The sequence below is a fragment of the Palaemon carinicauda genome, chromosome 4 (genome assembly GCF_036898095.1).
Source record: "Palaemon carinicauda isolate YSFRI2023 chromosome 4, ASM3689809v2, whole genome shotgun sequence".
Lineage (NCBI taxonomy): Eukaryota > Metazoa > Arthropoda > Malacostraca > Decapoda > Palaemonidae > Palaemon > Palaemon carinicauda.
Genome location: NC_090728.1, coordinates 172,915,638 through 172,935,819, shown reverse-complemented (window position 1 = coordinate 172,935,819; position 20,182 = coordinate 172,915,638). Strand labels below are relative to the sequence as shown.

The window sequence follows — 20,182 nt, the reverse complement described above, 5'->3', positions numbered from 1 at the left end:
TATTCATTTTAAGAGATTCATTCACTCTAAGTCAACCCTTTGCTATTGCAAGCCGTGGGCTCCATTCAAACCATTTTAGCTTACTCCTTTGGTTTTCTCAAGTCACTTAAAATTAAATTCAGAAATTTTCTTCACGTCCTCAGGTATGGGCACCATATATTAACGACTTAACGTTGTTTGGGTCTGGTCACCATAGCCCCTTTGTATAGTGAGAAAGAAAAATAATAATAAAAAAAGTTTAAAGAATAAACATGTGTCTGGTCCTTAGGAAGTTTAAACTTCCAAGTATTTTCTGTCTCTCTTAAGTATGAATCTAATTTTACAGCTCCCCTGAACACAAGTGAATACATGTTAATCTATTTAAGGCTGGTGATATTTGCTACCTTAGATTTAGTTAATTTTGTGTAATTTTCAAAGTGCCAGTCGCCAGCTAAACCTTGATTTATTTTTAGAATATGGAATAAAAAAACGCTTAAGAAATATTTTTTCAGCTTCAGCGTTGTTTCATTCTACTGCATGTGGAAGTTTATAGTCTCAGGGTTAAATTGGTGGATACAGCAAATTTTCACCTATCAAACTTAAACTGGCTTATTTAATTATCTTAAATTTTCATGCAATTCATATTTGATAATCATTCGAAGGTGATTTTCTTTTATTTCTGAAATGAATAAACATGACCTGCTGTTTTTATGAGGTTTTCATCCTTGTATGCTGCCTTACACTATGTGAATTTCAGAATTCATGTAACTACGTTGTACGCTGTATTTTAGTGTGCTTATGCTGTATGCTAGGTAAATTGTTGTCGCTTCATAACATTGTAAACAGTAATGACACGCGCCGGATTTGTAAACACATAAACATGATTTGTCAATAAATTATTTAGGTAAGTGGTTATATTTTAGTACAAATAGCATTAATTTGCAAAGTACTTAGGTGAGGTGGGTGACTCGGAGATTCTTCATTAGAGTAAGTTATGCTGAGGGTACTGAACCTTCAGAACGCTCTAGAGCCTATTTCACCGGCGCATTATCCTAAAGCCTACGCTGCTCAGTCTTCATATCGTTGGTCTATCTGGTTCTGTGGCCACTGAACACCCCTACCTGATAATTGATGCCATCTTAGCATATAGTAATATGCTTCCCTAGTGTTTCTCACATTCACAAATGACGCAACCCGTCCACAGGTGTGCACTCCGGATACGTCTGAACAATGAATTCTATCATATCCTTCGTTTAGGGTTATGAGTATATTATTACAACTTCTTGCGTTAATTTTACGGGGTGTTTTTGTAATAGTGGCCTGTGTGTATGATGGCGGCTGACTAAGAATATGGCAGTGTAAGAGGGGTCGCGGGGGAACGTTATCCCCCCTGTTAGGTTAGTAGGTAAGGACATGGCTTGTAGGTTAGGTCAGTTGGAATCCATATTTCATGCTCGGAGGAACTGGCCGCTGATATACAAAGGCTCCAATTTTACTAGGTATTTGTATTAACGCAATCTCGTTCTTTCCAGTCAACTTTTTTCCTGGAAAAACTTTTAACTGAAAATGTTACGATGTCACATAAGATAAGGATTTACTTAATGCTCACTAAATAATTAAACGCAACAGCAGTTTGCAATGGTTAGGTAGGGCGAAGCTCCCCACCCCTAAGATTAGTTATACGAGATTTAGTCCGTGGTGGGCTTTGTCTTAGGTTAGTACACATAGTATTCCCCACATTTCACTACGACTAGAGTTGTCATCAACTTCAGTCTTCAGAGAAAACATGAATACTGATGTTGGGTTCCATTATATGGTGAAGATTAAGTTAATTCAATTTTTTGCATGACTATGGGTCTTTTCCGTAAAAACTTGCATTTTAGGAAGTTGTTGGAAAGTAATATTTTGTATATTAAAATGCCAAAAAAGTTATATTACCATGAGGTGAAGTTGAAAATATTTACTGTGGATAACGGGGGAGGGTGGGCTGTGGCACCCTAGCAGTACCAGCTGAACTCGGTTGAGTCCCTTGTCAGGCTGGGAGGAACATATAGAGTAGAGGTCCCCCTTTTGTTTTGTTTCATTTGTTGATGTTGGCTACCCCCCAAAATTGGGGGAATTGCCTTGGTATATGTATGTATGAAGGTTTGGACTGTTCAGTTTGGTAAATGTTAATGATAACATTTGCCCGTACATGTATATACGAAGATGCATGTTTTCATATCCTTTCAAAGCTCTCCTTGTCGAATCACTTTCTTATATGTAAATCTTGCCCCATTAAAATAATTTATTTTAATTTCCCATTTTCCCTTAGTATTAGAAACTAGCCAGCATTTGCATTTCCTGATGTATTTTCTTGCTTAAAAAGCATATTTCAGCAGAGGAACATACACGGGAACGTGATCCATCATATGGTTCCTTATAAGTTTATATATTATTACAATAACTATAAGTATTATTTTTCTCTGTGCTCTCCATTTTCACTTTATTTGTATTTATTATTATTATTACTACTAGTTAGCTAAGCTACAACCCTAGTTAAAAAAGCAAGATGCTATAAGCCCAAGGGCTTCAATTGGGATAAATATCCCAGTGAAAAAAGGAAATAAGGAAATAGATAAACCATATAAGAAATAATGAACAATTAAAAAAGAAATATTAAAAAAACCGGAAACAACAACAAAGCAGATACTTCCAATATAAATTATAAAAAGACTTAGGTCAGCCTGTTCAACATAAAAGATATTTGCTGTAAGTTTGGACAACAAGTGTTTCTAGTTTATTTTTTGGTAATATGTACAATTCTGAAAATTACATTTGGCAGAAACTCATATTTGTTTCGTAACCGAAATACAAACCACGCTATTTACATAGGGTTTACTTTCGGCGTAGCTGAAATGACGAGCCATTAGATTTTAACGAGGGTTAAACTACCCCCGCGCTAGTTAGCACGGGGGTAGGGGAGGGGTAGCTAGCTACCCCTCCCCCCCACACACCGGTGAGCTGCCTCTCTTCACTTTTGGCTCAGACGATGTACAGACGTTTCTGTCCCATCCTTGCATATTTGACAGCCTTAATCTGTTTTTTTTTTGCTTTCAGTGTGTGTTTGTTTGAAGTTGGCCTCTACCTTTGCTTCCATCATGCGGAAATGCCCTGGACTTCCCGATCGCCCATGTGGAACATTCATGTCGGCGGTCGAGACAGACCCTCACACCCTTTGCCCGCAGTGTCGAGGTCAACGGTGTGATAGTGATAATCTGTGTATGGAATGTCGGGAGTGGCCTACCTCCCAGTGGGAGAGGTTTGCCCGGCGGCGTAAGAAGAGTTCTAAGCGAGGTCGTCTTCGCCGTAAGGCTCGCCCTGCTCTTCGTCGCCGAGGCCTTCCTTCTCCTTACAAGGGAGTCAAGAGGCGCCTCCTCTTCGGGTCGTCATCCTCGTCGTCCCCTGTGAAGGACTCTTCTCGTCGGGAGCAGACCGTAGCAGTAACTCCACTGGACCCCTCTGCAGATCGTTCGCGATCTCCTGCGCCTGCCAGATCTTCCTTGCCTACGCAAGCACCGGGCTTATCCCACAATGTGGGCAAGGCCCTTCCGCGCCAGGTTTCACCTGTGCACCCTTCAGTAGCGTGCAAGCGCCACCGCTCTCCTGATCGCCAGCGCCCGCCTGCTCGTCAGCGCTCTCCTGCTCGCCAGCTCTCTCCTGCTGTAGAGTCTCCTGACTCTCCTCGCCAGCGCTCTCCTGCTCGCCAGCGCTCACCTGCTCGCCAGCGCCCTCCTGCGCGCAAGCACTCTACGGCAGATGAGTCGTCAGACTCTTCTAGCCAGCGCTCTCCTGATCGCCAACGCGCCCCTGTTCGCCAGGGCTCTCCTGCTCGTCAGCGCTCGCCTGCGCGCACGCGCACTTCAGCCCCTGCTGCGCGCCCTGCGCGTCAACAGCCTCCTGAGCGCCATCAACCTCCTGCTCGTCAGCGCTCTCCTGCTCGCCAGCGCTCTCCTGCTCGCCAGCGCTCGCCTGCGCGCACGCGCACTTCAGCCCCTGCTGAGCGCCCTGCGCGTCAACAGTCTCCTGAGCGCCGTTAACCTCCTGTGCGCCAGCGCACTACTGCGCGCCCAGCGCGCCAACGTTCGCCCGCGCGCCCATGATCTTCGGATCTGGGCACAGGCAAGGACATTGTTCCGTTGCCTCGCGAGCGTTCCCCTACGCATCGACCGCCACCTACGCTCCAGTCTCCAGCGCGCACTAAAGTTACTTGCATGCGCGCTCACGAGTCATCTCCTGAGCCCGCCCACGAGACTTCACCTTCGAGAACATCAGCCACGGCGTGCCATCCTATGCGTCAGCGATCTCCTACGCGCCAGCGTTCTCCTACGCGCCCGTGCGATCCTTCGCCTGCGCGCGAACGCTCAGCAACGCGCCCACGCGTATGATCGCCACAGGGCTCCAACTCGCCCACGCGCCAACTCACCTGTGCGCAGTCGGTCGCCCGCGCGTTCCACGCGTCATCGATCGCCCGCGCGTTCCACGCGTCATCGATCGCCAACGCGTCATCGATCGCCAACGCGCCATCGTTCGCCAACGCGCCATCACTAGCCAACGCGCTTACTCTCGCCAAGGCTCCATCGTTCGCCTACGCGCCATCATTCTCCTGATCGCCAACGATCACCCATGCACTCGCGCTCACCTGTGCATTCACGCACACCCTCACCTGCGCGCCAGCGCTCCCATACGCGCCCGCGCCCTCATCTCCGCGCGAGCGTTTGACCCAGCACCCACGCGCGACCCAGCAATTCTGCCATCGCGCGAACCCCCGCGCAATACCCGCGCAGCGCGGCCAGCCTTGCGAGGTACCGGGGCCGCGTACTTCCAGATCGTCCTCGCGATCACCATCGCGGAAGCGCTGAGCACGCGCCCAGGAGCAGGAAGAGTCATTGGAGAGGTCCGGACAACATTCTTCTTCCCTTTCTTCTTTCCAGGCAGGCCCTGTAGTATCCACTCCGAAGGATCAACCGATCCCCATCCGGCCGGAGGGGGATCGCTGACACTGCGTCAGTCAGCCGCCAGCCTTGGTTTGGTTCCCTGATGAAAGCGATGGTGCAGGCTATGAAGCCAGCCCTCGCTGATATGGGACTGAAACCAAAGGCTCCCTCCCCCCGCTGAAGAGAAGGAGAGGAGTGGATTTCGCGGTGACTTCTCCCAGGGTTAAGCTGGCTCCCAAGAGTTCCGTCGGGAAGGCCCCTTCCCCCTCGCAGGCGTTTTCTCCTTCTCCTGTGGACGAACCTTTCCCGTCCTCGGGAGAATCCAGTGGGGTGAGACACTCTCCCACGGCACCAATGGGAGGAACCCCACCTCAAGGAAGAGAAACGTCTTGCGTAGGAGGGACCTTCCAGACCTCTTTGCTGGAGTCGTGTATCCCTCCCAGGAGGGAGCCCAACGACTCGAAGACGTTACCCAAATCATCGTCAAGGTTTCGTCCAGAGCCAACCTTTCCCCGGGAGAATGTCCGCGTGTCCCCCCATGAAGAGCCAATGGGGACAGTAGACTTAGCTGCCAGTCCACAAGGAGGAGAGCAGTGGAATCGGAGCACGCCTTCTGGCCGGTCCTTGGACTAATGAGGCAACTCAATAGTTTCAAGGACCCCGAGACTGCCCCTCGCGAAGCAAGGATACGGTCCTGGACCAGGTTTATGGCATTTAGAAGCCCCCCAAGACCAGTGCAGCCCTGCCCTGGTCCCAGGGGTTGAAGAGCGCCAGGGACAAGGTCGAGGGCCAGCTTTCCGAGCTCGCCTCTTCCAGCCGTTCTTCTGCCGGGAACCAGCTCCTCCCACCTCCTCGCGTGCAGCAGAGTATGTACTTCGAGATCATGGAGGAGCCTTGTTTAGCTCTTCCCCTCCACCACTCCGTGGAAAGCTCACCAGGGGTGTCTCTTTAGAGAAACTCAACGCCCGGCAGGTGACATTCTCGGCGTCGGAGATCCTGAGCCAGGAGAAGGTCGCGAAGTGTGCCATGCAGGCCACTTCGTGGCTGGATGTCTGGCTAGGGTCTCTGGGCATCCTATTGCGCTCTGAGGACTTGTCCAAGGAGAGCAATAGGAAAGCCCTGGAGACCTTCCTCCTCTCGGGCACGCGCTCCATCGAGTTTTAGCTCACTAGGGTCACTAACCTGTGGGCTAACTCGATTCTCAAGCGCCGTGATGCGGTGACCGAGAGGTTCCACCCGAAGGTCCCCGCTATGGATGTCAGCAAGCTCAGACATTCCTCCATCCTTGGAGGAAACCTGTTTGAGCTCAAGGACGTAGAACGGACAGCTGAGAGGTGGAGGAAGACGAGTCACGATTCGCTCCTCCAGAAGGCCCTTACATCTCGGCCCTACAAACCTCCAGCTCCTCAACAACAACAGCAGCCTCGCAGGACACCAAAGCAGGCTCCGGCAGCTAAGACCAAGGTGTCTAAACCGCAGCCCTTTCCTGTCAAAGACAAGAAGGGCGGAAAGTCCTCCAGGGGAGGCAAAAATCTTAGAAGGAGCGGCCGAGGCCGCAAGCGCTAGGATTGGCTATCCCCCTGCGTCTCCACCTGTGGGGGGATGCCTACAAAGTTGCGTGCTCATGTGGCAGCAACTCAGGGCCGATTCCTGGACGATCTACGTGATCAGTCAGGGATATCGCGTCCCGTTCACGACATTTCTTCCTCCCCTGACAGCGAATCCAGTGTCGTTGAGCTCCTATGCCATGGGATCGGCAAAGGGGCTAGCCCTTCGGGCAGAAGTCGAGACCATGCTCAAGAAGGATGCTCTCCAGGAGGTCGTGGACGGCTCCCCAGGCTTCTTCAGTCGACTCTTTCTTGTAAAGAAGGCCTTTGGAGGCTGGAGACCCGTCATCGACCTCTCAGGCCTGAACAAGTTTGTCAAGCAAACTTCGTTCAGCATGGAGACAGCAGACACGGTCAGACTTGCAGTGAGACCGCAAGACTTCATGTGCACACTGGATCTTAAGGACGCGTACTTCCAGATCCCAATCCATCCGTCTTCCAGGAAGTACCTACGACTCAGCCTAGACAACAAGATCTACCAGTTCAAGGTGCTGTGTTTCGGTCTCTCCACAGCACCTCAGTTGTTCACCAGTGTGTTCACACTGATATCTTCGTGGGCGCACAGGAACGGCATCCGTCTCCTTCGTTATCTGGACGACTGGCTGATCCTGGCAGACTCGGAGTCGACCCTTCTTTGACACCGAGACAGGCTTCTGGGAATTTGCCAAGATCTAGGGATCATGGTAAATCTCGAGAAGTCCTCTCTGCTCCCAACACAACAACTTGTATATCTAGGTATGATTTTAGACACCGATCTCCACAGAGCCTTTCCATCAGACGACAGGATAGCAAGGCTGAGGAGGGTTACAAAGCCTTTCCTCAGTCGAGAAGATCTTCCAGCCCAATCGTGGTTACGTCTTTTAGGTCACCTAGCCTCCTTGGCCCGTCTGGTTCCCAACGGCCGCCTCAGGATGAGATCCCTGCAGTGGCAGCTCAAGTCCCGGTGGGATCAAGGCATCGATTCCCCGGACATCCTGGTCTCGATAGGACCTGCGGACCGGATGGACCTGCAATGGTGGCTGACCGACGACAACCTTCGAAAGGGAGTGGATCTTCTCACCCTTCCCCCGGATTTGATGCTGTTTTCGGACGCATCAAAAGAAGGGTGGGGGGCCCACGTTCTGAACCAGAGGGCCTCAGGCCTATGGTCAGAATCAGAAAAGTACCTCCACATCAACCTGCTAGAGCTGAAGGCCGTTTCCCTGGCCCTTCAACAGTTCCAACAGACCCTGGCGGGCCACTCTGTGGTGGTGATGAACGACAACACCACGGTAGTGGCTTATATCAACAAGCAGGGTGGTACCTTTTCACAACAGCTATCCCATTTTGCAGTAGAGATACTAAGATGGACCGAAGTCCACTCGATACGTCTATAAGCTCGCTTCATTCCTGGGAAAAGGAATGTGCTCGCCGACAATCTGAGCAGAGCTTCGCAGATAGTGAGTACCGAGTGGTCTTTGGATCCTCAGGTAGCCAACAAAGTCCTGACTTTGTGGGGTTCCCCGACAGTGGACCTGTTCGTGACTGCCTTGAATTTCAAGCTGCCGCTGTACTGCTCCCCAGTCCCGGACCCCAAGGCACTCTGGCAAGATGCCTTCCAACAACGGTGGGACAACATCGACGTCTACGCCTTCCCACCGTTCTGTCTGATGAGAAGGGTGCTCAACAAGACCAGACTATCGGTCAACCTGTTGATGACCTTAATAGCTCCGCTATGGCATCATGCAGAGTGGTTTCCGGACCTTCTGCAGCTCCTGACGCAACCCCCGAGAGAGCTTCCTCCACGACACGAACTACTCAGACAACCACATTGCAACATCTTCCACAAAGCCATAGCATCGCTTCGGCTTCACGCCTGGAGACTATCCAGCGTCTCCTCACTGAGAGAGGCTTTTCACAACAAGTTGCAGAAAGGATGTCTCGACACCTGCGAAAGTCATCTGCAGTCTTCTGTTTTTGGTGTCGTGGGAGGGGTATCTCTCCCCTCGATGCCTCTATTCCAGCAATAGCGGAGTTCCTCGTTTATTTACGGGAAGAAATGCGCCTTTCGGTCTCGGCGGTGAAAGGCTATCGCTCAGCCTTAAGCCTTGCCTTCAGGCTGAAAGGAATAGACATTTCCTCCTCGCTGGAACTTTCCTTACTCATACGTAACTTTGAGCTTACCTGCCGTCAGTCGGAAGTGAGACCGCCTCCTTGGAACGTGGTTTGGGTCCTCAGGGCTCTGAAGAGACCTCCTTTCGAACCATTACGCCAGGCCTCTGACCAACACCTGACTTGGAAGACGGTATTCCTGCTCGCTCTGGCTTCGGCCAAGCGAGTCAGTGATCTTCATGGTCTCTCATACGACATCGCCCATTCAAGGGGATGGGGGAAGGTAACGTTCAGGTTCGTCCCTGAGTTTGTTGCCAAGACTCAGAACCCTGGAGTGCCGGACCCACGGTTCGACTCCTTCAGGGTTGTGAGTCTCCGTTCCGTAACAGATGATCCAGATCATCTGCCCAGTAAGAAGTCTGAGACGTTATCTGAAGAGAACAGCTGCAGTCCGTCCCCGCTAGCAAGCCCTGTTTGTGAGCACGGGAAGGACGAAGAGGAGGGTCACCAAGAATACTATCTCAGCCTGGATTCGACGGACCATCCATCATGCCTTAAATCCATACCCTCCTCCGTCACGTCGCCCTAGGGCACATGATGTCATGGGCATTGCCACATCCCTGGCCTTCAAGAGAAACTTCTCTGTGACGCAGGTGCTACAAGCTGGAGTCTGGAAGCGTCTGTGACGCAGGTGCTACAAGCTGGAGTCTGGAAGCGTCAGACGACCTTCACAGACCACAGCCTGCAGGACGTGACCCACAGGAGCCTCGATACTTTTTCTACCGGCCCTGTGGTGGGTGCACAACAGCTGGTCTAACCTCAGGCTCCTTAATGGACAAGTAGCAGAAGGTTGAGGGCACTGTTACCCGGTTTTAGTCTGTGTGAATGAAAGAGTATGTCTGGCCCTTACTTCTTTCTTCATCCCCCCCTCTCTTGGGGAATGCAGCATCCTGGGTCTCTGCATAGCTGACCTCAAACCTCTGCAGGTAAACCATGCTTCCTTGTGTTCCTAGTATTAAGTACAATACTGTCGCGTCCTCCATACCCTGACGAGGTAGTATGGGGACGTCCTAGCCTAGAATTCCCTATAAAGGACTTCAGGTCAACTTCCTAGGATGAATCACACTTCATCTCTCCACACACAACTTATGTAGGCCGCTCGTTTCTTGCGTAGCAAGAAACTTGAGAGGCGCAGGGACACTTTTTCTCGAAGTGCTGCGCACTCGGATTCTGAGTCCCCGGGTAAGCCAAAGCCAGTAAGGCTGTGGACTTTCCACCCTGCCTAAGGGTAAGTCACCTTATGTAAAAAGCCGGGTTTGTATTTCGGTTACGGAACAAATGACAAATTCGGAGATAATTTGTATTTTTCCTAACCATACAAACCTTAGCTATTTACACATATTTGCCCGCCAGCCCTGTCCCCCAAGACAAGTCCTACCTCTAAGTGAAGTGAGGCAGCTCACCGGTGTGTGGGGGAAGGGGTAGCTAGCTACCCCTCCCCTACCCCTGTGCTAACTAGCGCGGGGGTAGTTTAACCCTCGTTAAAATCTAATGGCTCGTCATTTCAGCTACGCCGAAAGTAAACCCTATGTAAATAGCTAAGGTTTGTATGGTTAGGAAAAATACAAATTATCTCCGAATTTGTCATTTTTCAAGTTATAAAGACAAACTATACTGCATTTCAAAAGGGAAAATGAATCTCAGAATGTTTTGACTATATTTTAAAATTAAAAATGAATCATGATGTTTGAACCATATTTCACTAAAACTCCTATCCTTTTTACGGGGGTTGCACCCTCTGTGACTTCCCCTCTTTAACACCGTTTCATTGACTTGCCCTAGGGTAGACCGTATGTGTGCTGATATCCTGACCATCTTTTCTTTTGCAACAAATATTTTCAGACGTGTCCTAATTTTACTCGACATCACTTGTAGAACAAGACTTTATTATATTTTCCACATGAAAACCGTTGAAAACGTATAAATGCACCAGTAACACCATACTTCCTCCAAAAGGGAAATGGCAGCATATTTGGCATGATCCTATTATTATTATTATTATAAAAAAAGGAGATTCTCCTGCCATAGTCGAATTCGCCAACAACGACATCCTAAGATACGGGAGAAACTCTCAAAATGTCTGAGCTTGTATCTCTTTGGAGGTGGAGGTACGAGATTGGCCAAAACATAATGTCTGGTGGCAGTGAAAAAGTTTTTGATTTTCCACTTGGAAGGAGAATGGAAATGGCGACCAGTTCCAATAGTTCAGGAAAAGGGGAAATTAATGGCCAGTGCCAGGGAATTTGGAATTTTATGATAAAATTTATTTTGTTCCATAGCTGAAATACAAACCTACACTATTTATTAGGGGTATTACTTTTGGTGAAACTGAAAGGATGAGCTATTAAAATCTAGTGAGGGTTAACCACCCGCCCCGCTTGTTAGGGGGGGAATATGGGGTAGCTAGCTACCCCCTTCACTCACACATCCGTGACTGAGCTCACTTTGCTTTTGGCTCGGATGGTGAACGGTCGTTGCTGCTCCTCATCCTCAAAATTATTGGACTGCCATTTAATTCTTTATATGCTGCTTCTTTTCAGTGTTTGTGTGTGCGTTGACTTCTGCCAGCAACTATGCGTACCTGCCCTGGTCCTGAGGGCCGCACCTTCAGTCCATTTATGTCTGCCAAGGATACAGATCCTCACTCCCTTTACCCTACCTACAAAGGTCAACGGTGTGATGTGTTGACTAAGTGTATTGAGTATTGGGAGTGGTCTGTCTCCCACAGAGAAAGATTTGGGTGATGGTTTAAGAAGAAGTCCAAGCGTGACTCTCCTCCATTGAAGGTTACTTCGAAATAAAAGAAACTCAAGGCATCTTATTCTGCTTCCCGACCTTCCTCCGAAGCTCCTGCTCGTTTGGCCTCTTCCGTTGGACCATTGAGTAGTAGCACAGGCCGCTCAACTCCTGGAGAACCTCGGTCCTTGAGAGACGGTGTTGCTTCCCCTAGCAAAGTGGCCCTGGCTCTCCCCCCGTGGGGGTCCATGTTACTATCTCCTTTTCAGGTTTGGCCGTCCTTGGGATTACAGGCCCTACTGTAGCTACTTCGCCAAGGTGCTAGTGTGCAGCGATCGTCGACATCGTAGTTGGATCCTGTGGCCCTCATCGTTGTTGTGCTACCCTGCCTGCCAAAATTCCGGCGTATTCTGCCTCTTCCTCCATTTCCTAAGACTGCGCATCCTTGTTGCTGAACATCCTTCGAGGAGGGAGCAAAGTCTTACGCATGTCTCTCCTGCGAGTGTTTCTCCCTCCTGAGGGAGTTCATTCATAGAGACTCCTCTTCGGAGGACTGTTGCAGACCCTGTGGCCCCTAGAGGGCATCACTGTGGTCTTCGTTCCTGATGTTCTTGCCGTCCTCTTTGCCTGAGAGGTGCTCCTTTGCCATCGGTGAAGAGACGCCTCTTTGGCTCATCAGATTCGTTCTCGGAGAAGCCTTCTCGTCCAACGTTGCCTGGTTCCCAACCTTTGCCTGCCTCCGGACCTTTTCCTGTCGACACAGCTGCTAGTCCTCGATCCTCGGTTCAGGACTCTACACCTGCTTCGGAGGATGTTCGTCCTTCTGAAGGGGACATCCTTTCACCAGACCATCGTCTAGCTGCTCGTCAGCCTTTGTCTCGCCGACCTCCTAGTTATCCGTCTCCTGCTCACTTTTCTGGTTCCTGATTTTCTACCGCTCGTCGTTCACCGACTCGTCATTTGCCTGCTCATCAAAACCTGCCGACCATCGCTGTCCAACGTGTTGCGCTTCTACCTCTCACCACCGTTTCTCTTACATAACGTGTTGTGTTGTAACATTGTTCGCCTGGCCGTGTACTGTACATGCTTTCCACCACCCAACCTCTTGTGAATCGCCTTCGGAGGTTTACGCTTTATGCGCTCGTCAGCGCTTGCCTAAGCAGAAGCCCTTGCCACGTCATCAGTCGCCTAAGCGTCAACGTTCGCTCACAGGTGTCATCGAGTGGTACAACCTCAACGCCATCCAAAGTGTCAATCCGACACCTACGCGTCAGCCTTTGCCGACTCGTCGATGCTCTCCAGCTCGGCAACGATCGCCAGCTCGTCAGCGTTCGCCAACGCGTCAGGTCTTGCCTACTCTTTTGAGTTCTCCTCTGCGTCAGCGTTCACAGTGTCGCCAACGCGTAGACGCTCGCCAACATGCAGGTATGCACCGCAACACCTTGAAGTGCAGACAGAAGTTAACAGCTACCATCCTCCACCGAGTTCTAAGATGTCACGTCAGGCCATAGAGGCACAGGTAGGTAATCACGGAGGGAAGGAGCAGGAGCGTAAAGGTAGGTTATTGCTCTCCAGGTCATCGGTCCTCTCTCTGAAGAAGAGCAGAGTTCCAGTTCAAAGGACACCGTCGCCCCATTTTCCTATCCGCGAAGGCATAACAGCACGACTGCTTGGGAAAGAGGGAAAGGGCACTTCTGGGGAATTTAAGATCCCGAAACTACCGTTGCCTAAGGCGGACCCACGTAAACCAGGGGTTCCAGATAAGACTCCTTAAAGGGATCCTTTAGTTTCCTTCCCTTCGAGGATCTGTCAGATAGCACCAGTGTCAGCAAGCAGCCCTAGTTCGGAGCCATCGTCAGGGCAGTCGTGCAAGCTTTCAGGCCTGCCCTTTTAGCCTGCACCTCAGAAGCCTCTGGGAACCTCCAACATTCACCAGTTTTAGCAGACACACAGCAAAGGACCTCGGCTGTCTTTCCACTGAAAAGGAAAAGAGGAGTCCCAGCGATCGAATCTTCATATAAGGTGCAACCGACTCCTGTTAGGCCATCGAGGACAAGGTTGAAACTCCACGGTTCTCCTTCCACCCGCTCTCTTGGCTCACTGCCATCACAGCCAAAGAAATTTCACGAGGAACCTGTCCCAGACTTCTCTTTACCAACTTCGGAGGAAGACTTCCCTCGTTATGGAAGCGACTAGGAAGTACAAATCATCCAGTCCTTCCATGCCGGAAGCATATCTTCTTCCTCGCAAGGAGTCGAACGACTCCAAGACGATTCCCAAGTCTTCTTTGAGGACCGCCAGACCTGCAGAGGGGTTCAAGACAGTCAGCCACCCTAGAGACAACCGCGACCCACTCCGAGACAAGCTCTTGATTGTGGATGAGGGAGACTTTGCTGCCAGTCCTGCTTCAGAGGGGAAACAGAAGGAGTCAGAACTTCTACGAATTTGTCATGTAATGGACATTTCCTCATCCCTAGAACTTTCCTTACTCGCACCATGTTACGAGCTCACCTGTCCTCAGTCAGAAGTGAGACCTCCCCCGTAGAGCGTGGTTCGAGTTTTCCGGTCTCTAAAGAGACCTCCCTATGAGTCATTACGCTGGGCAACAGATGACTTGGAAGATTGTGTTCCTGCACGCCTTGGCATCGGCCAAATGAGTCAACAAACTGCATGATCTCTCATACAACATCGGCCATTCAAGGGGATGGGGAGAGTTAACATTCAGTTTTGTCCCTGAGTTTGTTGCCAAGATTCAGAATCCAGGGGTGTTATCGGATCCTAGATTCGACTCCAGCTGGATAACGAGTCTCCGCTCTTTAACAGACGACCCAAATGATCATCTGTTACTTTGATCAGTAAGGAGCTTGAGGTTCTACGTTAAGAGAACAGCAGCCCACCCCCAAGGACCCGCACTCTTTGTGACCACCGAGAGGAACAAGAGGAGGATCACCAAAAACACCATTTCTGCATAGATTTGCAGGGTCAGATCATGCTCCGAATCCAGATCCTCCTCCATCGCGTCATCCCAGAACCCACGATGTCAGGGGCATGGCTACATTCCTGGCCTTCAAGAGAAATTATTCCGTGACTCAGGTTCTACAGGCTGTGGTGTGGAAGCGCCAAACGACCTACACAGCCCATCACCAGCAAGGCATGACCCACAGGAGGCTCGATGCATTTTTTATCAGCCCTGTGGTGGCTGCACAGCAGCTGGCCTAATACCTCAAGATCCTTATTGGACAATATGCAGAAGGTTGAGGGCACTGTTACCCGGTTTTAGTCTGCGAGAATGAAAAGTAATGATTGGCTCTTTTACTTTTCTTCATCCTCCCCTCTTTTGGGGAAAGCAGCTGCCTGGGTTCTATGCACAAGCTAAGCTTAACCACAGCAGGTAAACCTTGCTCCCTTGTGTACCTAGTATTGTGTCAATACTGTTGCGTCCCCATACCCTGGTGAGGTGGTATTGGGAAAGTCTTGGTTACAACAGTTTTTCCTACAAAGACTGAATAACTTTTACCTTGACAGTCACACTGCTTATCTCAACACAGCTTGCATATGGCACTGACCTTGCATAGCAAGGTTTAACGAGGTGTTAGGGGCTCCTTATTTTTGGTACTGGCCTCCTCAAGAAAATTAGTCCCCAGGTAAAGCCAAAAAGCAAGATTGACAGGGATGCCACCCTCCTAATGGATGAGTCACCCCTAATAAATAGCGTAGGTTTGTATTCCAGTTATAGATCAAAAGACAAATTTGGAGATAATTTGTATTTTTCCTAATGATACAAACCTTTAGCTATTTATACAAACTTTCCCACTGACCCTATACCCCTTTCCCCCTTGAAGTCCTACCTCCAAGCAAAGTGAGCTCAGTCACAGGTGTGTGAGTGAAGGGGGTAGCTATCTACTCCCCCAACCCTCCTAACTAGCAGGACGGGTAGTTAACCCAGGTTAAATTTTAATGGCTCGAACTTTCAGTTTCGCAGAAAGTAATACCCCTGATAAATAGCTAAAGGTTAGTAGGCTATTAGGAAAAATACAAGTTATCTATGAATTTGTCATATCTAGGTTATTATTAGTCTTTGGGATATAGGGTTCAGTATACAGTAATGTATTTGAAGGTAATGGTATTTGTTCGATTATGTTAATTCCGATCTCCTAATTAATATTGTACCGTATACTATACAGAACAACAACAAACTGTTTTTTTAGGGTGGGGGAAACATATTATGAGTGAAATACTCTAAAATTTTATTTTAACCTAACCACACTCAGTAGACCTAACCTAACCTAGGACACCAAGGCCTCCTTTTACGGGGATGCTATCCCCCTACTACAACCCTGTTACCTAACCTGACCTAGAAAGCTTAACACTTTTCATAGAATAGGAGAAATGTAGAGATACATTGTAACCCAATGTGACCTGAGGTGTAGGATCATAACTCACATATGTGATGCAACATGCCTCCTTTTTCCAAATGTGACTTACACTGCCCCATCACTTTAAAAACCTTCTATAAACCAATCTATGTACATGAAATAGGACTCTTAGGTACCTTTACCTAATTCATAGTTTAAATTTACGAATGTAACATAGTTATCATTCTCTGGTGATTCACCTGTGTGGGAATTATACTTCTGACATTCTATGTATTGTACTGTACTATATTAAGAATGACTAAATATTCATTATATTTACTTTGAAATTTACTGATGGTGGAAAAGTTAATAGCTCACATTGCAGAATGGAGTTACAACTTGAAGCTGGTTTTTACAAAAAACTTAACAACCTGTACCTCTGTATCATTAAATACTGTAAATTTTATCAACATGTACATCCAAAACATTTCCAGACATTAGTGTAATCATAGGTATCTATTGGTAGCCCAATTGATTGTCTAATGGCTGGAATTGTTTCCCCTCAGAAACATAGGTTTGAAGCCGGGCCCAGGAAAAAGTGTTTAAGGTAGTATTCCCAATGCTAATTAAATAGAATGTTAAATTCAATTTGTTACTCGATATTTAAAAGTATGAAAGCCAATTTCTTTTTACAAAACTTATAAACAAACATAGCAAGGAACTATCGTAGTGGAGATGGGTTATAAACAAACTTAACAACGAGCTATCATAGTGAAGATGGTTTGATTGCAAGCTTATGTACAAATACCTGACTTCAATATAGATATGCACAGCGGAGTCAAAATCAGCTTGAATCTCTTACTTGATATCTCAGTTTAATGCTGAAATTTTTTTGACTAAGAAGTGTAGATTTGAATCCAGGTCCTGGTAAAAGCAATTATCATTAAAAATTCCCATATGGGTATTTATTTCCAGGATTGATAGATTCAGCGTGTATATACATTGCAGAATCCCCCAAAAACTTTCGTTTTTCAGATAATGTCAGATGTCCACTGCGACATCCCCTAATTCAGAATTACAGGTTTGGCTGTGCAACCAAGGTGCAAACAGTAATATTAATTTCAAACAGAAACTGAAATTGGTTAAGATTTCTTCATATTCCAAGTAAAGGGGCCGCCTTACCCTAGCATGTCCAATCTCCTCTTGCGTTTGCTCTTCCTCACCACCAGAACTTACCTCCGCTCCCTGTTGCGTTTGCTCTACCACACCACCTGAATGCACCACCACCTCCTCTTGTGTTGTTGGCGGATAATTGGCTACTATTTCGCGGTCTTTGGTTCATTCAGAACCAAGTGCCAGTGGTGCCTCTGCAAACCAGTGAAGCTAACTTGCAGTGACTAAACTTGTTCCTAGATCTGTAAAACAGCCTGGAAACAGGAAACGTCTCATTTTTAGTGTTTTGACAGGATAAATGTTGCGGAACGTTACCCGCCTTTTCCAAATGTGGCTATACCCTCAGCCTCAAAGGATCAATCTTCCTATCAAAGCAAAAAATGGATCCCCCCCCCATATTATTCTGCATTCATGATAGAACATTCCTAACAGATTTTTTACTCGCACACATCCAGTTCTGATAGAGAAACAAAATCAGTTTCTTAGATTCATTATGATATAGACTGTAACTCGCAGAGATCACAGCTCTCCTCATTCATTTTCAGAATTTTCAGCTTATTGCTTTCACTTTAGAAAAGAATGTAAAGATGTTCAGAGCAAAATTAAAATTTTTAGCCTGGTTTTTAAGCAGAAACATACCCGGTAGTTCCTCAATAGTTGTTATAGATGTGTCCCCAAAACCAACCACTGAGGTTATTCTGGATACCACTGGGATATCCCTGTCGGAAATTCCTGCTTCTAATATAGAAGCTTCTCACTTGATGAAGATGACGAACCTGATTGGATACCTGGACGGTCTCGGTGAGCCTCCTCTCGTCCAAGTAACCAGTAGGTATATAACCATAGATAATTTTTCCAGAGTCGTAGAATACCTGACACAGGTTTGATGTGGCTCTCTCAGTTCAGACAAGAGACATACTGGATCTTTTGAACAATAAAATGTGTAGGAGAGATTCCTTACAATCCAGTAGGTCTTTTAAACTGGCTCCTTCTTCTTTGTCAAGGCAGAGAAAGTTCTCTGTGGCTTCATACGCTCATTGTAGTCCTCTACCCATAGATCCGGATGTGGCTACTCATACTCGGTATCCAGAGTGATGAACTCTCTAATCTACCCCAAGTTTTCTTGCATCAGAAATTCAGAACATTGAGGTGGGGACTTTGTCTGGTTTTCAGGCCTGCTCCTGACTACACCACTGGTCAGGAGTAGTTTCTTTTTTCGAAATTTCAGAGAATATGAAAGATTCTGATGTTAAGAAGTAATTTGAGGAATTTGTGCAGTCCTGTGCCAAGGCTTTGGAGTTTTTGCCTCACCAAACTTAATTTATTTTTGGGGAACTTCTTTTTCAAAAGGAGAGACGCAGTTGTGGTCAAATGCACCAAGCACATAGACTGTCAAGGTTCCCGTTAGGTAGGGCAAATCCTCTAAGTCACCACCTGTATGGGGATCCCTACAAAGTCAGTGGATAAGGTGGCAGTTTTTCAGGACCGATCCCTCTGACTATGACTCCAAAGATTCCCTCATTTTATTTGAAGGGTCCCTTCAAAGTAGGAAGGGCTCTATTGTGTTAAGGGCACAATAGAGCAGGTTTCAAGGGTTTTTCAGCACCCTCTTCTTAGTGGAAAAGCTGTCATGAAACTGGAGACCTGTCATAGACCATTCCTACATGAACTTTTTTGTACTCCAAACCAGGTTCAAGATGAGACCCCGAGCACAGTTCTTCAGGCAATCATTAAGTACGACTTCATATTGACCATTGACCTGAAAGATGCCCACTTTTGGGTTCCTTTCCATCGCAGATCCAGAAAGTTCATGAGATTCTTTTTTAGAGAAAAGATCTACCATTTTTAAGGTGCTGTGTTTCGGACTGTCCACAGCACCTCAAGTTTTTATTCCTCTCTTCTCCCTGGTCTCAGCCTGGGCCCACACCATGGGGATCAGACTCCTGTGGTATCTAGATGACTGGCTTCTAGCAGATTCAAAGGCAAAGTTTTCACTCCACAGGAATCTTGTTGATTTTTTTCCGAGACTTCAGGATCCAATTAAATCTAGAGAAGTCCAGCTTCGATCATAAGCGTCGTCATCTTTACCTAGGCGTGGATTTAGACTAGGGTACTAAGACTAGGATAAGTGGCAGCTCCTTTTCTCAAAATGGAAACTTTCTTAGCCCATTCTTGGCAGAGACTCATAGGCAATCTCACTTCCCTCGAGAAGTTGGTTCCCTTCTGGTGGATGTGCCTTTGCTCACTACAATGGACATTAAAACATTAGTGGCTGTAAGTTTTAGACCCTCTTGCAGTGCTGGTGAAGGTCCTCGAGAAGTGGGAACAGATCTCCAATGGTGGTTGAAGGAGAACTTGTTAGCCGGAACCCTGCTTCAAGTTCCTCCTCCAGAGTTTCTTCTCTTCCCAGATGCCTCCGCCAAGGCCTGGGGAATTCACCTACAGGAAGAGTAAATTTTCAATATTAATCTTACCCGATAATCATGTAGCTGTCAACTCTGTTGCCCGACAGAAATCTACGGTCGGGATACGCCAGCGATCGCTATACAGGTGGGGGTGTACACAACAGCGCCATCTGTGGTCAGGTACTCCAGTACTTCTTGTCAACACCACCTCAATTTTTCCTCTGTCGTGCCTCCGGCTAGACCTACATGGATACGCTGTTGATTCTGGAGTTTTTGCTCACGATTTGGTGATGTATTTGCTCTAGAGTTTAGCTTTCGCTATTCAGGAAGTTTTATCATTAGCTTAGCTAGCTTTTGGAATTAATTTGATTAATTATGGTGACGAAGAGAGTATGAACTCTCTTTCACTTTTAAATGGCCGACCCTTCCCTTAGACGGAAGTGTTGGTGTCTAAGAGAGTATAGACTCTCTTTCTTAATTTTGCTTAACAAAAGTTATAGATTTATTTTATATCTCTCCGCCTTTTATAGGCCTCTTCGATTAACTTCCTTTTATTATAAACTTATTAAAATTAATTTTTATATTTGTTTATATTCGACCTTTCCTAATAGTAGGCGGTCTTTTCTTGGTACCGAAGTTAATTAACATTGAGCCCGTCATTTCGTTTTTACCTGTTAACATATTATGCTATTTTAATGTTTTTGAAAGAATTTCTTTGATAGTCTCGTACTGTTTTCAAAGTTGAACTAACGTTTTGTTTTGTCTCTGCAGTTGTTGACGTTCAGAACGTTCAACTTGCG

General features: G+C 47.5%; 1 protein-coding gene across 1 annotated transcript in view; it reads left to right on the top strand.

The window, feature by feature from the left end:
* The first annotated feature begins 775 nt into the window (after positions 1-775).
* Positions 776-20,182, top strand: part of Cpsf160 (cleavage and polyadenylation specificity factor subunit 1) — a 190,410-nt gene continuing 171,003 nt past the window's right edge. Inside the window, exon 1 of the mRNA XM_068372732.1 lies at positions 776-883. The gene's annotated coding sequence lies outside the window, so the exon portion shown is untranslated. The remainder of the gene's footprint in view (positions 884-20,182) is intronic.